The sequence below is a fragment of the Hyperoodon ampullatus genome, assembly GCF_949752795.1.
Source record: "Hyperoodon ampullatus genome assembly, chromosome: 4".
NCBI lineage: Eukaryota > Metazoa > Chordata > Mammalia > Artiodactyla > Ziphiidae > Hyperoodon > Hyperoodon ampullatus.
The window spans coordinates 53,093,553-53,111,330 of NC_136917.1; positions in this window are offsets into that span (position 1 = coordinate 53,093,553).

A 17,778-nucleotide genomic window follows, 5' to 3' on the forward strand; every position below is an offset into this window, starting at 1 on the left:
AAAACCCTGTTAAAATTGAGCTATTTTCATAATTCAGACCATTCACTTGAAATATGCAGATAGTTAAGGATAAAACTAGTATCTACTTCAATCTCAAGTACTAAGATTGATTTAACTGACTATTTATACCAACAGTTTGATTCATATACACTGCTGTTAAAAGCATGAACATAGGGGCATAGTGTTTAAATACATAGGTACATGGCTTTGGAGCCAGACAAATGTGGGTGCAAATCTCATCACCATGAATCAATAGCTGCGTGATGCTGGGCAAGTGTTATACCTATTTTGAGACTAACGCTCACTGTGATTGAAAGTCAGATAGACTGTGCTGAGTATTGTGGCTGGCACATAGTAACTGCTTAAGAAGTAGTAGTTAGTGTTCTTTGCTTGACATATACAGGCTTAGGTCTGGTAAAAGAAAATAATTTCCAGCTGTGAAATGTGATGGGCTATTCAACATCAAAGTTTCATAGGTAAATTTGTTTCAAGCACATGTCAAACATAACACTAGCAAGAAAACTAACATGTTACTAAAAAAAAAGTCTGCCTGTTCAGAGGGGGTATAAAAACTGATGTGTAATATAGCTTGTGTGTGTGTATGTATGTGTGTGTGTATGTGTGTGTTTAAAAAGATTGCAGTTTCATTTCACAAGGTCATTAAAACATCATATCCCTATGATTTGTTACAAGGAAATGTGCAGCAGGTGGTCCAGGTGTACAAACTACCAGTCAGAGACAAAAACATCCCATCTAAGAAACAAATGAGAATGCATCTGAGTCTGAAATTAGAATAACAAAGTTCCTCCCCAAGAGTGGTGCTTATTAGATCAAATTAACATGGAAAAATGAAACAGTGTCAACAGGGACAGAAAACAGAGTGACAGCAACATGTAAAAAAATTTTTGTGACCATGATTTGATGTATTACTTGAAACTTATGTATAAAATTTTGAATATAAGGAATCCTATTATATATATGTTTTTATTGAAAATTACTTTTAACAGACTTTTTTTCTTTTTTAGAGTTATAAATTACATTTTAAATTAATTTAAGTATGCACACAGTAAAATATATACATTTTGAGCATGACAGTTTGGTGAATTTTGACAAATGTCTACATCTATATCACCACCAGACTGATGAAGAGGTAGGAGATTTCCACCACTCCCAAAACTTTCCTCAGGCTGCTTTGCAGTCAGTTCTCCTCAGTGACTGCCCCAGGCAATCACTGATCTGATTTCTACCACTGAAATATTAGTGATTATTATTAGTGAGTCATACTAAATATGAGTGAATATTAGTTTTGCCTGGTGTAGAACATCATATAAGTGGAATCGTACACTATGTATTCTTTGTGTCTGGCTTTTTTTTCACTGAGTGCATACCTTTGAGATGCAGCCACGTTGTTGCACTATGGTGGCCATAAAAATGTGCTGCTTAGAGCTCTTGCTTCAGGGGACAAAACTGACCAAGGGCCCCGGCTGTTGTGCCCTGAGCCCACCACTGTGGTCATGGCTGAGTCCCGACTTCCCTCAGCCTGCTCCCAGCTAAGACTGCACATGGCAGGGATGCTAGGGCAGGCCCCATCCTGTGAGAAGCAGGACTTTCTGACTAGCAGGTTTGGCTCAAGAACGACCTATTGGCCTGGCCAAAATCTTCTTAGAACTCTGGTGACGTCTGAGATGATTCTTACCCAAACCATTTTCTTTTCTTCTCTCCTTCACAGGAGCCATCTGCTGACACTGGCTTGCTCCTCTTATCCCTCCCATTTTTCTCTGAAGGTGTTTTCCCCTATGTCTCCCATCATGTTTCCTTCCATCTTGTTGTTTGCTTCTTGGCGAATCTGAACTAAGTCATTTGCTGTTTAGTAGTTCATTCCTTTCTTTGCTGATTATTATTCCATTTTAAGAATTTGTCATAACTGTTTATCCTTTCTTCTGTTAATTGAATACCTGGGATGTTTCCTATTTTTGCATACTATAAATATAATTGCTATGAATATTTATATAAAAGTTTATGTGTTTTCACTTATCTTGGATAAATACCTAAGAGTATGTTGCTGGGTCAAATGATAAGTGTACGTTTCACTTTAAGAGACATTGTCAAGGGCTTCCCTGGTGGCGAAGTGGTTGAGAGTCCGCCTGCTGATGCAGGGGACACGGGTTCATGCCCTGGCCCGGGAAGATCCCACATGTCGCGGAGCGGCTGGGTCCGTGAGCCATGGTCACTGAGCCTGCGCGTCCAGAGCCTGTGCTCCGCGGCGGGAGAGGCCACAACAGTGAGACGCCCGCGTACCACAAAAAAAAAAAAAAAAAGACATTGTCAAAAGGCTTTCCAAATTTTATACCCTCTTGCATTCACACAAGCAGTGTATAAGAGGTCTTTTTGCTCCACATCCTCACCAATACTTGGTGTCAGTCCTTTTAATTTTAGCTGTTGTAGTGAGTGCATATTGATATTTAATTGTCATTTTAATTTGCATTTCCCTGATGACTAAGGATTCTGAGAATCTTTTCAACTGCCTTTGGCCATACATATATTTATTTTTTGGAAAAATATGTGTTCAACTCTTTGACTATTTTTATTAGACAGTTTATTATCTTTTTTTTTTTTTATTAGTTTCTGCTTTATAACAAAGTGAATCAGTCATACATATACATCTGTTCCCACATCCCCTCCCTCATGCATCTCCCTCCCTCCCATCCTCCCCATCCCACCCCTCCAGGCGGTCACAAAGCACTGAGCTGATCTCCCTGTGCTCTGCGGCTGCTTCCCACTATCTATCTACCTTACGTTTGGTAGTGTATATATGTCCATGCCTCTCTTTCCCTTTGTCACAGCTTACCCTTCCCCTTCCCCATATCCTCAAGTCCATTCTCAAGTAGGTCTGTGTCTTTATTCCCGTTTTACCCCTATGTTCTTCATGACATTTTTTTTTTTTTTAATTCCATATATATGTGTTAGCATACGGTATTTGTCTTTCTCTTTCTGACTTACTTCACTCTGTATGACAGACTCTAGGTCTATCCACCTCATTACAAATAGCTCAGTTTCGTTTCTTTTTATGGCTGAGTAATATTCCATTGTATATATGTGCCACATCTTCTTTATCCATTCATCCGATGATGGACACTTAGGTTGTTTCCAGCTCCGGGCTATTGTGAATAGAGCTGCAATGAACATTTTGGTACATGTCTCTTTTTGAATTATGGTTTTCTCAGGGTATATGCCTAGTAGTGGGATTGCTGGGTCATATGGTAGTTCTATTTTTAGTTTTTTAAGGAACCTCCATACTGTTCTCCATAGTGGCTGTACCAATTCACATTCCCACCAGCAGTGCAAGAGTGTTCCCTTTTCTCCACACCCTCTCCAGCATTTATTGTTTCTAGATATCTTGATGATGGCCATTCTGACTGGTGTGAGATGATATCTCATTGTAGTTTTGATTTGCATTTCTCTAATGATTAATGATGTTGAGCATTCTTTCATGTGTTTGTTGGCAGTCTGTATATCTTCTTTGGAGAAATGCCTATTTAAGTCTTCTGCCCATTTTTGGATTGGGTTGTTTGTTTTTTTGCTATTGAGCTGCATGAGCTGTTTATAAATTTTGGAGATTAATCCTTTGTCAGTTGCTTCATTTGCAAATATTTTCTCCCATTCTGAGGGTTGTCTTTTGGTCTTGTTTATGGTTTCCTTTGCTGTGCAAAAGCTTTGAAGTTTCATTAGGTCCCATTTGTTTATCTTTGTTTTTAGTTCCATTTCTCTAGGAGGTGTGTCCAAAAGGATCTTGCTGTGATTTATGTCATAGAGTGTTCTACCTATGTTTTCCTCTAAGAGTTTGATAGTTTCTGGCCTTACATTTAGGTCTTTAATCCATTTTGAGCTTATTTTTGTGTATGGTGTTAGGGAATGATCTAATCTCATACTTTTACATGTCCCTGTCCAGTTTTCCCAGCACCACTTATTGAAGAGGCTGTCCTTTCTTCACTGTACATTCCTGCCTCCTTTATCAAAGATAAGTTGGCCATATGTGCGTGGGTTTATCTCTGGGCTTTCTATCCTGATCCACTGATCTATCTTTCTGTTTTTATGCCAGTACCACACTGTCTTAATTACTGTAGCTTTGTAGTATAGTCTGAAGTCAGGCAGCCTGATTCCTCCAGCTCCGTTTTTCGTTCTCAAGATTGCTTTGGCTATTCGGGGTCTTTTGTTTTTCCAAACAAATTTTGAAATTTTTTGCTCTAGTTCTGTGAAAAATGCCAGTGGTAGTTTGATAGGGATTGCATTGAATCTGTAGATTGCTTTGGGTAGTAGAGTCATTTTCACAATATTGATTCTTCCAATCCAGGAGCATGGTATATCTCTCCATCTATTTATATCATCTTTAATTTCTTTCATCAGTGTCTTATAATTTTCTGCATACAGGTCTTTTGTCTCCTTAGGTAGGTTTATTCCTAGATATTTTATTCTTTTTGTTGCAATGGTAAATGGGAGTGTTTTCTTGATTTCATTTTCAGATTTTTCATCATTAGTGTACAGGAATGCCAGAGATTTCTGTGCATTAATTTTGTATCCTGCTACTTTACCAAATTCATTGATTAGCTCTAGTAGTTTTTCGGTAGCATCTTTAGGATTCTCTATGTATAGTATCATGTCATCTGCAAACAGTGACAGCTTTACTTCTTCTTTTCCAATTTGGATTCCTTTTACTTCCTTTTCTTCTCTGATTGCTGTGGCTAAAACTTCCAAAACTAGGTTGAATAAGAGTGGTGAGAGTGGGCAGCCTTGTCTTGTTCCTGATCTTAGTGGAAATGGTTTCAGTTTTTCACCATTGAGGACAATGTTGGCTGTGGGTTTGTCATATATGGCCTTTATTATGTTGAGGAAAGTTCCCTCTATGCCTACTTTCTGCAGGGTTTTTATCATAAATGGGTGTTGAATTTTGTCGAAAGCTTTCTCTGCATCTATTGAGATGATCATATGGTTTTTCTCCTTCAACTTGTTAATATGGTGTATCACATTGATTGATTTGCGTATATTGAAGAATCCTTGCATTCCTGGAATAAACCCCACTTGATCATGGTCTATGATCCTTTTAATGTGCTGTTGGATTCTGTTTGCTAGTATTTTGTTGAGGATTTTTGCATCTATGTTCATCAGTGATATTGGCCTGTAGTTTTCTTTCTTTGTGACATCCTTGCCTGGTTTTGGTATCAAGGTGATGGTGGCCTCGTAGAATGAGTTTGGGAGTGTTCCTTCCTCTGATATTGTTTGGAAGAGTTTGAGAAGGATGGGTGTTAGCTCTTCTCTAAATGTTTGATAGAATTCGCCTGTGAAGCCATCTGGTCCTGGGCTTTTGTTTGATGGAACATTTTTAATCACAGTTTCAATTTCAGTGCTTGTGATTGGTCTATTCATATTTTCTATTTCTTCCTGAGTCAGTCTTGGTAGGTTGTGCATTTCTAAGAATTTGTCCATTTCTTCCAGGTTGTCCATTTTATTGGCATAGAGTTGCTTATAGTAATCTCTCATGATCTTTTGTATTTCTGCAGTGTCAGTTGTTACTTCTCCTTTTTCATTTCTAATTCTACTGATTTGAGTCTTCTCCCTTCTTTTCTTGATGAGTCTGGCTAATGGTTTGTCAATTTTGTTTATCTTCTCAAAGAACCAGCTTTTAGTTTGGTTGATCTTTGCTATCGTTTCCTTCATTTCTTTTTCATTTATTTCTGATCTGATCTTTATGATTGCTTTCCTTCTGCTAACTTTGGGGGTTTTTTGTTCTTCTTTCTCTAATTGCTTTAGGTGCAGGGTCAGGTTGTTTACTCGAAATGCTTCCTGTTTCTTAAGGTGGGATTGTATTGCTATAAACTTCCCCCTTAGAACTGCTTTTGCTGCGTCCCATAGGATTTGGGTCGTCGTGTCTCCATTGTCATTTGTTTCTAAGTATTTCTTAATTTCCTCTTTGATTTCTTCAGTGATCACTTCATTATTGAGTAGTGTATTGTTTAGCCTCCATGTGTTTGTATTTTTTACAGATCTTTTCCTGTAATTGATGTCTAGTCTCATAGCATTGTGGTCGGAAAAGATACTTGATACAATTTCAATTTTCTTAAATTTACCAAGGCTTGATTTGTGACCCAAGATATGATCTATCCTGGAGAATGTTCCATGAGCACTTGAGAAAAATGTGTATTCTGTTGTTTTTGGGTGGAATGTCCTATAAATATCAATTAAGTCCATCTTGTTTAATGTATCATTTAAAGCTTGTGTTTCCTTATTTATTTTCATTTTGGATGATCTGTCCATTGGTGAAAGTGGGGTGTTAAAGTCCCCTACTATGATTGTGTTACTGTCGATTTCCCCTTTTGTGGCTGTTAGTATTTGCCTTATGTATTGAGGTGCTCCTATGTTGGGTGCATAAATATTTACAATTGTTATATCTTCTTCTTGGATCGATCCCTTTATCGTTATGTAGTGTCCTTCTTTGTCTCTTCTAATAGTCTTTATTTTAAAGTCTATTTTGTCTGATATAAGAATTGCTACTCCAGCTTTCTTTTGATTTCCATTTGCATGGAATATCTTTTTCCATCCCCTTACTTTCAATCTGTATGTGTCTCTAGGTCTGAAGTGGGTCTCTTGTAGACAGCATATATATGGGTCTTGTTTTTGTATCCATTCAGCCACTCTGTGTCTTTTGGTGGGAGCATTTAGTCCATTTACATTTAAGGTAATTATTGATATGTATGTTCCTATTCCCATTTCCTTAATGGCTTTGGGTTCGTTATTGTAGGTATAGTCCTTCTGTTGTGTTTCTTGCCTAGAGAAGTTCCTTTAGCATTTGTTGTAAAGCTGGTTTGGTGGTGCTGAACTCTCTCAGCTTTTGCTTGTCTGTAAACGTTTTAATTTCTCCATCAAATCTGAATGAGATCCTTGCTGGGTAGAGTAATCTTTTTTTTTTTTTTTTTTTTTTTTTTTTTTGCTGTACGTGGGCCTCTCACTGTTGTGGCCTCTCCCATTGCGGAGCACAGGCTCCGGACGCGCAGGCTCAACGGCCATGGCTCACGGGCCCAACCGCTCCGCGGCATGTGGGATCCTCCCAGACCGGGGCACGAACCCGTGTCCCCTGCATCGGCAGGCGGACTCTCAACCACTGCGCCACCAGGGAAGCCCTGGGTAGAGTAATCTTGGTTGCAGGTTTCTCTCCTTCATCACTTTAATTATGTCCTGCCACTCCCTTCTGGCTTGTAGAGTTTCTGCTGAGAGATCAGCTGTTAACCTGATGGGGATTCCCTTGTGTGTTATTTGTTGTTTTTCCCTTGCTGCTTTTAATATGATTTCTTTGTGTTTAATTTTTGACAGTTTGATTAATATGTGTCTTGGCGTATTTCTTCTTGGATTTATTCTGTATGGGACTCTATGTGCCTCCTGGACTTGATTAACTATTTCCTTTCCCATATTAGGGAAGTTTTCAACTATAATCTCTTCAAATATTTTCTCAGTCCCTTTCTTTTTCTCTTCTTCTTCTGGAACCCCTATAATTCGAATGTTGGTGCGTTTAATGTTGTCCCAGAGGTCTCTGAGACTGTCCTCTGTTCTTTTCATTCTTTTTTCTTTATTTTGCTCTGCATCAGTTATTTCCACTATTTTATCTTCCACCTCACTTATCCGTTCTTCTGCCTCAGTTATTCTGCTATTGATCCCATCTAGAGTATTTTTCATTTCATTTATTGTGTTTTTAATCGATGCTTGATTCATCTTTAGTTCTTCTAGGTCCTTGTTAACTGTTTCTTGCATATTGTCTATTCTATTTCCAAGATTTTGGATCTGGGAGATAGAATCTTGGATCAGCTTTACTATCATTATTCTGAATTCTTTTTCAGGTAGACTGCCTATTACCTCTTCATTTGTTAGGTCTGGTAGGTTTTTATCTTGCTCCTTCACCTGCTGTGTGTTTTTCTGCTTTCTCATTTTGCTTATGTTACTGTGTTTGGGGTCTCCTTTTTGCAGGCTGCAGATTCGTAGTTCCCGTTGTTTTTGGTGTCTGTCCCCCGTGGCGAAGGTTGTTTCAGTAGGTTGTGTAGGCTTCCTGGTGGGGGGGATTAATGCCTGTGTTCTGGTGGTTGAAGCTCGATCTTGTCTTTCTGGTGGACAGGTCCACGTCTGGTGGTGTGTTTTGGGGTGCCTGTGGCCTTATTATGTTTTTAGGTATCCTCTCTGCTAATGGGTGGGGTTGTGTTCCTGCCTTGCTAGTTGCTTGGCATAGCGTGACCAGCACTGTAGCTTGCTGGTCGTTGACTGAAGCTGGGTGCTGGTGTTGAGATGGAGATCCCTGGGAGATTTTCGCTGCTTGATATTATGTGGAGCTGGGAGGTCTCTTGTGGACCCGTGTCCTGAAGTTGGCTCTCCCACTTCAGAGGCACAGCACTAACTCCTGGCTGCAGCACCAAGAGCCTTTCATCCACCCGGCTCAGAATAACAGTGAGAAAAAGTAGAAAGAAATAATTAGTAGAAGAAAGAAAGAGAGATTGAAAGAAAGGAAGAAGGGAAGTAAGGAAGGAAGGAAGGAAGAAAGAAAGAAAGGAGGGAGGGAGGAAGGATGGAAAGAAAGGAAAGAAAGGAGGGAGGGAGGGAGGAATGAAAGCAAAAGGAAGAGTGAATGGAAGAAGAGAGGGAGGGAGGGAGGAAGGAAAGGAAGAAAGAAAGACAGGAGGGAGGGAGGGAGGGAGGAGAGAAAAAGAAAGTGGAAAGAAGAAGGGTGGGAGGGAGGGAGGGATGGAGGAAAGAAAAAGAAAGAAGGAAAGGAGGAGCAGAGGGAGGGAGGGAGGAAGGGAAGGGAGGAAAAAAAGAAAGAGCAGGTAAAGTAAAATAGAATAAAGTATGAAATATAGTAGCGTTATTAAAATTAAAAGTAATTATTGAAAAAAAACACGGACCGAAAGAACCCTGGGACATATGGTGGAAGCAAAGCTATACAGAGAGAATCTTACACAGAAGATTACACATACACATTCACAAAAAGAGAGCAGGGGGAAAAATCAAAAATCTTGCTCTCCAAGTCCACCTCCTCGATTTGGGATAATTCGTTGTAAAAAGAGGAAAAGGGCGAAAAGTCTGAAATCTTGCTAAGTCCACCTCCTTAATTTGAGATAATTCGTTGTAAAAAGAGGGAAAAAAAGGGGGGGAAAGTCTTAAATCTTGTCCTCAAGGTCCACTTCCTCAATTTGGGATGATTCGCTGTCCATTCATGCACTCCACAGACGCAGGGCACATCAAATGGACCGTGGAGCTTTAATCCGCTGCCTCGGAGGCTGCACAGAGAGATTTCCCTGTCTCTGCTCTCACAGCTCCCGGGTCTCAGCCTTGGACTTGGCCCCGCCTCTGCGCGTAGGTCGCCGGAGGGCGTCCGTTCTTCGCTCAGACAGGACGGGTTTAAAGGAGCCGCTGGTTCGGGGGCTCTGGCTCACTCAGGCAGAGGGGAGGGAGGGGAATGCCCTCTCCTCGCGCACCAGGCAACAAAAGGGAAAAAAGTCTCTTGCCTCTCCGGTAGCTCCAGACCCTTTCCCCGGACTCCCTCCGGGCTAGCACTAACCCCTTCAGGGTCTCTTCCTGCCGCCAGCCCCAGACCTCTCCCTGCGCTCCGACTGAAAGCCGATACCCGAGCCTCAGCTCCCAGCCCCGCCCGCCCTGGCGGCCGAGCAGACAAGTCTCTCGGGCTGGTGTGTGCCTGAGGGCACCGATCCTCTGTGCCAAAATCTCTCTGCTTTGCCCTCCACACCCCTGTTGCTGTGCTCTCCTCCGCTACTCCGAAGCTTTCCCCCTCCGCCACCTGCAGTCTCCGCCCTCGAAGGGGCTTGTAGTGTGTAGAAACCTTCCCTCCTTCACGGCTCCCTCCCACTGGTGCAGGTCCCGTCCATATCCTATTGTCTCTGTTTATTCTTTTTTTCTTTTGACCTACCCAGGTATGTGGGGAGTTTCTTGCCTTTTGGGGGGTCTGAGGTCTTCTGTCAGCGTTCAGTAGGTGTTCTGTTGGAGTTGTTCCACGTGTAGATGAATTTCTGATGTATCTGTGGGGAGGAAGGTGATCTCCGCGTCTTACTCTTCCGCCATCTTCCTCCGGCTCCCTATTATCTTATTGTAGAGTTGTAAGAGTGCTTTGTATGTTCTGAATACAAATCCTTTGTCAGTATATGTATTGGAATGTTTTCTCCCAGTTCTTGGCTTACATTTTCACTTTCTTACTGATGTCTTATGAGAAACAGCTGTTTTATTTTTGATAAACTACAATGCATCAGCTTCTTCTTTTTTTTTAACAGTTAGTGGCTTTTTTTTTGGTCTTCTCTAAAAAATCCTTGCCTACCACAAGGTTGGCACCTTTTATGGAAGTTATATATCAGTTTTTATGTTTAGTTCTATGACTCATTTTTGTTATTTTTTCCTCTGTAGTGGGTGGTCAAGGGTTGAGGTTAATATTTTTTCATATGGATATACAGTTGTGCCATCACTACTTGTTAGAATGATAATCCTTTCTCCATTAATTTATCTTGATATGATTGTCAAGACTCAGTTGACTCTATATATATGGGTCTATTTCTGGACTTCTTATTCTATTCCATTGATCTATATGTCTATCTTTATTCTAATACCACGTGGTTTTATTACTATAGCTTTAAAGTAGTCTAAAATAAGACAGTAACATTCTTCATCTTTGTTCTGCTTTTCTCCAAAGTTATCTTGTATTTTCTAGGTTCTTTCATTTTCATATGAATTTTAGAATCATCTTGTCTATTTATACAGAGAAGAGTGCTGGGATTTTGATCGGGATTGTGTTGATCAATTAGGGGAGAATTGACATCTTAATTATATTGAGTTTTTGGATCATGTACTGCCTGTTTTCCAATGTCTATAAGGACACGTTTCATGTATTTTGGAAGGGCTAGTGTGGGGCCAGTCATTCCATCGTGGCTGAAGACGAATTCTAATTGTATACAGAATTCCAAATAGGCTATCACTAGTGATTTTTCTCTACATGCAAACAAAGTTTTCCCAGCATCAGTTTTGTTTTGTTTTGTTTTTAAATTGAAGTATAGTTGATTTAAAATGTTGTGTTAGTTTTAGGTGTACAAAAAAGTGATTCAGTTTATATATATGTGTTTGTGTGTGTATATACACATACACATGTATATCTATTCTTTTTCAGATTCTTTTCTATTATAGGTTATTACAAGATATTGAATATAGTTCCTTGTGCTGTACAGTAGGTCCTTGTTGTTTTCTATTTTATGTATAGTAGTGTGTATCTATTAATTCCAAATTCCTAATTTATCCCTCCCCTCCTTTCCTGTTTGGTAATCATAAGTTTTTTTCTATGTCTGTGGGTCTATTTCTGTTTTAATGTAAATTGATACAGCCACTACAGAGAACAGTATGGAGGTTCCTTACAAAACTAAAAACAGAGTTACAGTATGATCCAGCAATCCCATTCCTGGGCATATATTGAGAAAAGACAAAAACTCTAATTTGAATAGATACATGCACCCCAGTTTCAGTTTTGATACTTTTTTCCCCCTTTCCTTTGATGTAGGGCATAGGGGAAAAAAAAAAAACACTACAAAAATCTAATCAACATAGGCAGCTGAAGCTCATCAGTAAAGAGGCAAGCAAGGCAAATGAGAGAGAAAAATTTTGTAAGACCAAAGTTTGAGTACTGGCTTCACTTCAACTGGTATGGTCTTGGGCAAGCTACTTAATTTCTTCCAATTTTAAGTTTCTTATTAGAAAAATGGGTGTAATCCTACCTTGCTTTTTCCACAGGGATATTTTAAGTCCCTTGTAAAATAATACACGAATATGAAAACACTCTCTAAACTCTAAGGCACCAAACACAACTAAGAATTATTTTTATTATTCTTTAGTAAAATAAAATTCTGTCCTGTCAGACCACTCTAGTTTTCTCCCCGCCTCTCCAATTACTTGGATATTTGTCTCAGAATTCTTTTATGCCTCCTCTTTTCTGTTATTTTGTAGTTTGCAGGAAGAGAGGGAGGTCTCTGAGCACTCAGCTGGAAAGAAACAGGCTCCAAAGCATTTACCTGTGGGAAAATTTTCTCCTCTCTCTGGGATTACGCCTGAGAAATAATACATTTTGGGCTTTCAGCCAATCAAGATAGCAACAGCAAAAACACGTATTTACCTTCACTTAGAGAGGAAAAATGATGATTTCAATTTTATAAGATTTCCTTATTTAAAAATATTTTTGCACATTTTAACAAAGTTTAAAATGAAACTTTTAAAAGATTATTGCTTATAGGAAAGTGTCATGACTGAATCCATTGATGGCAGAAATTGCTCTGGCTTTGGTATCCTGTCATCTCCTGGAGACTCGAGCCCCTCGACTTTTCTGAAATGCTCACACATGAGATACAGCACTAACCTTGTCTCAGTATATCACAGGAAATAGAACCTAAGGATGCTCTGCTTTTCTTGATTAGCTCTGTATATTCTAAAGCTTGGAAGCCAGAGACCTTTCCTTCTAGTCCTAGCTCCTCCTCTTATTTAGCTATGTGACTTCAGGAAGTTATTTAAACTCTCTAGGCCTCAGTTTCCTTATCTGTGAAATGGGTTAACATGAGTACCAATACACAGAGCTGATGGAGGATTGAGTGAATTAACAATATAAAGCATTTAGTATAGTGCCTTGTGTGTGGTAAGCATACAAGGATTCAATAAGCGTTCAAAAAGCATTATCATCAAAAAATGCTCCCTTGATCTTGTGCTATTCTTTTAGTATATATGATATAAAATTTACTGTGGGACTAAATATATTGGCAGGAACTATTCTAGTTTTTGAGGATATGAATTGAGTGGGCAGGAATCTTGACATTTCCAAGTCAGTTATGTTCCATAGCAGGGAACTCTTGGAACTCTCCATCAACAAACTTGCACAGATCAGTTGTTTGGGGGAATCTCTAAGCTTATGCAATTTATGACTTGGAACCTAGATTTTAGAGTTGAAAGTCCCTCCTTTGTTTTTAGGCAATCCAACTGCTTCATAGGTGGAAGATACGAACACCTGTGCCTTTTTGGACCTGTCTTTTTCATCATGGCCTTGGATGGGGGTTTGTGAAACAAGAGGGGTAGGATCCTTCCCTCTCAACAGTGCCATCTGGAGCATCCACAGAGATCTCCTAGCACCTTATAAATATCTCCAATGAGAGGTATTTCCCTCTTTTCTTGTAATTGCTTGTTAATTACTAAGTCTGGCTACCCTGTTGGTTTGAATTCTTTGTAGAAAGGGTCATTTAAGCCCTTAGCACCTAGCACAGTTCCTGGCATGTAATAGGTATTTAGTAAATGTTAAAATAACTTTAAATCAATTCCTGGTTTTACATTTCAGTCTTCTTCTGTGTCCCTTTATGTTGGCTGGCCATTTAAATAAGTGGTTGAAAGAGGAAAAAAAAATAGAAGGTAGTAATCAGTCCCATTCTTTGTTGAAAACCATAGTCCTTCAGTGTTTTGTGCATGTCTGCTCTGCTTACCCCAAGGAGAGAGTTGGGATTCATGCAGACCTAAGGAGAAAGAACTTAATGTCACTATCTCAACAATGCATATCTCGCTATGACTCTGACTTTCATGAAAACTTCTGCTCTTGACCCTTTCTGAATATATTCTCCGTGTAGCAGCCAGAGAACTGTTTTGAAAATGCGAGTCTGAATATATTATACATCTTTTCTGCTTAAAACTCTTTAATGGCTTCCCATTGGACTTGCAGTCAAGTCCACAACACCATAGCCTCCAAGACTCTTCTGCTTAAGCCCTTACTGACCTTGCAGTTGACCCTGAAGCCATTCTCCCTCTGATTCTCTGTGCTCCGGTTGCTCCTAACTTTCTTACAGGTCCTCAAGCAAGCTCTCCAGAGTTGAATGCTTAGTACATACTTTTTCCTCTGCTGGTCGTCTCTTCCCTGCTGGTTTTCACATGCTTGCTCTTTCTTCTTTTGGGTCCTCCCTGAGAACTATTCTAGAGGAGAAGCTCTGCTTTAATTGACATCTCAGCACAGTGTTTATATGCTTCTTAGCATTCACCACTATTTGTTTGTTTGTTTTGCCTTTTTATTGTCTTTAAAATTTTTATTAATTTCCTCCATCAAGGATTTTTAACATCTATTGTCAATTTTTCTTAGGACTTTTATATATTTTTCTTGTCCTTGAATATGGTAACTTTTAAGTTTTCATTATGCAACAATATCAATCATGCTAATCTTGTTCAATTTATCTTCTCCTCTTTCTTTCTGGATTATTTGAAAGAAAACCCCAGACATTTTGTTATTTCATCTAAAAGTACTTCAGTATTCATGTCTAGATAATATGGATTTTAAAAAATTTTATTTTATTTATTTATTTTACACAGCAGGTTCTTATTAGTTGTCTATTTTATACATATTAGTGTATATATGTCAATCCCAATCTCCCAGTTCATCCCAACCCCCACCCCCATTTTCCCCCCTTGGTGTCCATACGTTTGTTCTCTACACCTGTGTCTCTATTTCTGCCCTGAAAACTGGTTCATCTGTACCATTGTTCTAGATTCCACATATATGCATTAATCTATGATACTTGTTTTACTCTTTCTGACTTACTTCACTCTGTATGACAGTCTCTAGGTCCATCCACTTCTCTTCAAATGACCCAATTTTGTTTCTTTTTATAGTTGAGTAATATTCCATTGCATATATGTACCACATCTTCTTTATCCATTCGTCTCTTGATGGGCATTTAGGTTGCTTCCATGACCTGGCTATTGTAAATAGTGCTGCAGTGAACATTGGGGTGCATGTGTCTTTTTGAATAATGGTTTTCTCTGGGTATATGCCCAGTAGTGGGATTGCTGGGTCATATGGTAATTCTATTTTTAATTTTTTAAGGAACCTCCATACTGTTCTCCATAGTGGCTGTATCAATTTACGTTCCCACCAGCAGTGCAAGAGGGTTCCCTTTTCTCCACACCCTCTCCAGCATTTGTTGTTTATAGATTTTCTGATGATGCCCATTCTAATTTGTGTGAGGTGATACCTCATTGTAGTTTTGATTTGCGTTTCTCTAATAATTAGTGATGTTGGACAGCTTTTCATGTGCCTCTTGGCCATCTGTATGTCTTCTTTGGAGAAATATCTCCAGAGGTCTTCTGCCCATTTTGTGATTGGTTTGTTTGTGTTTTTTTTTGTTTTTTTTTTTTTTTAATATTGAGCTGCATTAGCTGTTTATATATTTTGGAGATTAATCCTTTGTCTGTTGATTTGTTTGCAAATATTTTCTCCCATTCTGAGGGTTGTCTTTTTGTCTTGTTTATAGTTTCCTTTGCTGTGCAAAAGCTTTTAAGTTTCATTAGGTCCCATTTGTTTATTTTTGTTTTTATTTCCATTACTCTAGGTGGTGGGTCAAAAAAGATCTTGCTGTGATTTATGTCAAAGAGTGTTGTTCCTATGGTTTCCTCTAAGAGTTTTATAGTGTCCAGTCTTATATTTAGGTATTTAATCCATTTTGAGTTTATTTTTGTGTATGGTGTTAGGGAGTGTTCTAATTTCATTCTTTTACATGTAGCTGTCCAGTTTTCCCAACACCACTTATCGAAGAGACTGTCTTTTCTCCATTGTAAATCCTTGCCTCTTTTGTCATAGATTAGTTGACCAAAGGTACGTGGGTTTATCTCTGGGCTTTCTATCCTGTTCCATTGATCTGTATTTCTGTTTTTGTGCCAGTACCATATTGTCTTCATTACTGTAGCTTTGTAGTATAATCTGAAGTCAGGGAGTCTGATTCCTCCAGCTTCGTATTTTTCCCTCAAGATTGCTTTGGCTATTTGGGGTCTTTTGTGTCTTCATACAAATTTTAAGACTTTTTGTTCTAGTTCTGTAAAAAATGCCACTAGTAATTTGATAGGGATTGCATTGAATCTGTAGATTGCTTTGGGTAGTATAGTCATTTTCACAGTATTGATTCTTCCAATCCAAGAACATGGTATATCTCTCCATCTGTTTGTGTCATCTTGATTTCTTTCATCAGTGTCTTATTGTTTTCTAAGTACTGGTCTTTTACCTCCTTAGGTAGGTTTATTCCTAGGTATTTAATTCTTTTTGCTGCAATGGTGAATGGGATTGTTTCCTTAATTTTTCTTTCTGATCTTTTGTTGTATAGGAATGCAAGAGATTTCTGTGCAGTAATTTTGTATCCTGCAACTTTACCAAATTCATTGATTAGCTCTAGTAGTTTTCTGGTGGCATCTTTAGGATTCTCTATGTATAGTATCATGTCATCTGCAAACACTGACAGTTGTACTTCTTCTTTTTCAATTTGTATTCCTTTTATTTTTCTTCTCTGATTGCCATGGCTTAGACTTCCAAAACTATTTTGAATAACAGTGGCAAGAGTGGACATCCTTGTCTCGTTCCTGATATTAGAGGAAATGCTTTCAGTTTTTCACCATTGAGAATGATGTTTGCTGTGGGTTTGTCATATATGGCCTTTATTATGTTGAGGTAGGTTCCCTCTATGGCCACTTTCTGGAGAATTTTTATCATAAATGGGTGTTGAATTTTGTCAAAAGCTTTTTCTTCATCTATTGAGATAATTATATAGTTTTTATTCTTCAGTTTGTTAATAGGGTGTATCATATTGATTGATTTGAGTATATTGAAGAATCCTTGCATCCCTGGGATAAATCCCATTTGATCATGGTGTATGATCCTTTTAATGTGTTGTTGCATTCTGTTTGCTAGTATTTTGTTAAGGATTTTTGCATCTATATTCATCAGTGATATTGGTCTGTAATTTTCTTTTTTTTTTGTAGTGTCTTTGTCTGGTTTTGGTATGAGGGTGATGGTGGCCTCATAGAATGAGTTTGGGAGTGTTCCTTCCTCTGCAATTTTTTGGAAGAGTTTGAGAAGGATGGGTGTTAGCTCTTCTCTAAATGTTTGATAGAATTCACCTGTGATGCCATCTGGTCCTGGACTTTTGTTTGTTGGAAGATTTTTAATCACAGTCTCAATTTCAGTGCTTGTGATTGGTCTGTTCATATTTTCTATTTCTTCCTCAGTCTTGGAATGTCATACCTTTCTAAGAATTTGTCCATTTCTTCCAGGTTGTCCATTTTATTGGCACAGAGTTTCTTGTAGTAGTCTTTTATGATGTTTTGTTTTTCTACGGTGTCTGTTGTAACTTCTCCTTTTTCATTTCTAATTTTATTGATTTGAGTCCTCTCCCTCTTTGATGAATCTGGCTAAAGGTTTATCAGTTTTGTTTATCTTCTCAAAGAACCAGCTTTTATGTTATTGTTTTCTTTATTTCTATTTTATTTTTTTCTTCTCTGATCTTTATGATCTATTTCCTTCTACTAACTTTGGGTTTTGTTTGTTCTTGTTTCTCTAGTTCCTTTAAGTGTAAGGTTAGATAATTTTTTTGAGGTGTTTCTTGTTTCTTGAGGTAGGATTGTCTTGCTATAAAATTCCCTCTTAGAACTGCCTTTGCTGCATCCTGTAGGTTTTGGATCATGGTGTTTTTGTTTTCATTTGTCTCTAGGTGTTTTTTGATTTTCTCTTTGATTTCTTCAGTGATCTCTTGGTTATTTAGTAACGTATTGTTTAGTATCCATGTGTTGGTGTTTTTTTACGTTTTTTTTCTCCCTATAAATGATTTCTAATCTCAACCGACTGCATTGTGGTTGTAAAAGATGCTTGATATGATCTCAATTTTCTTAAATTTACCAAGGCTTGACTTGTGACCC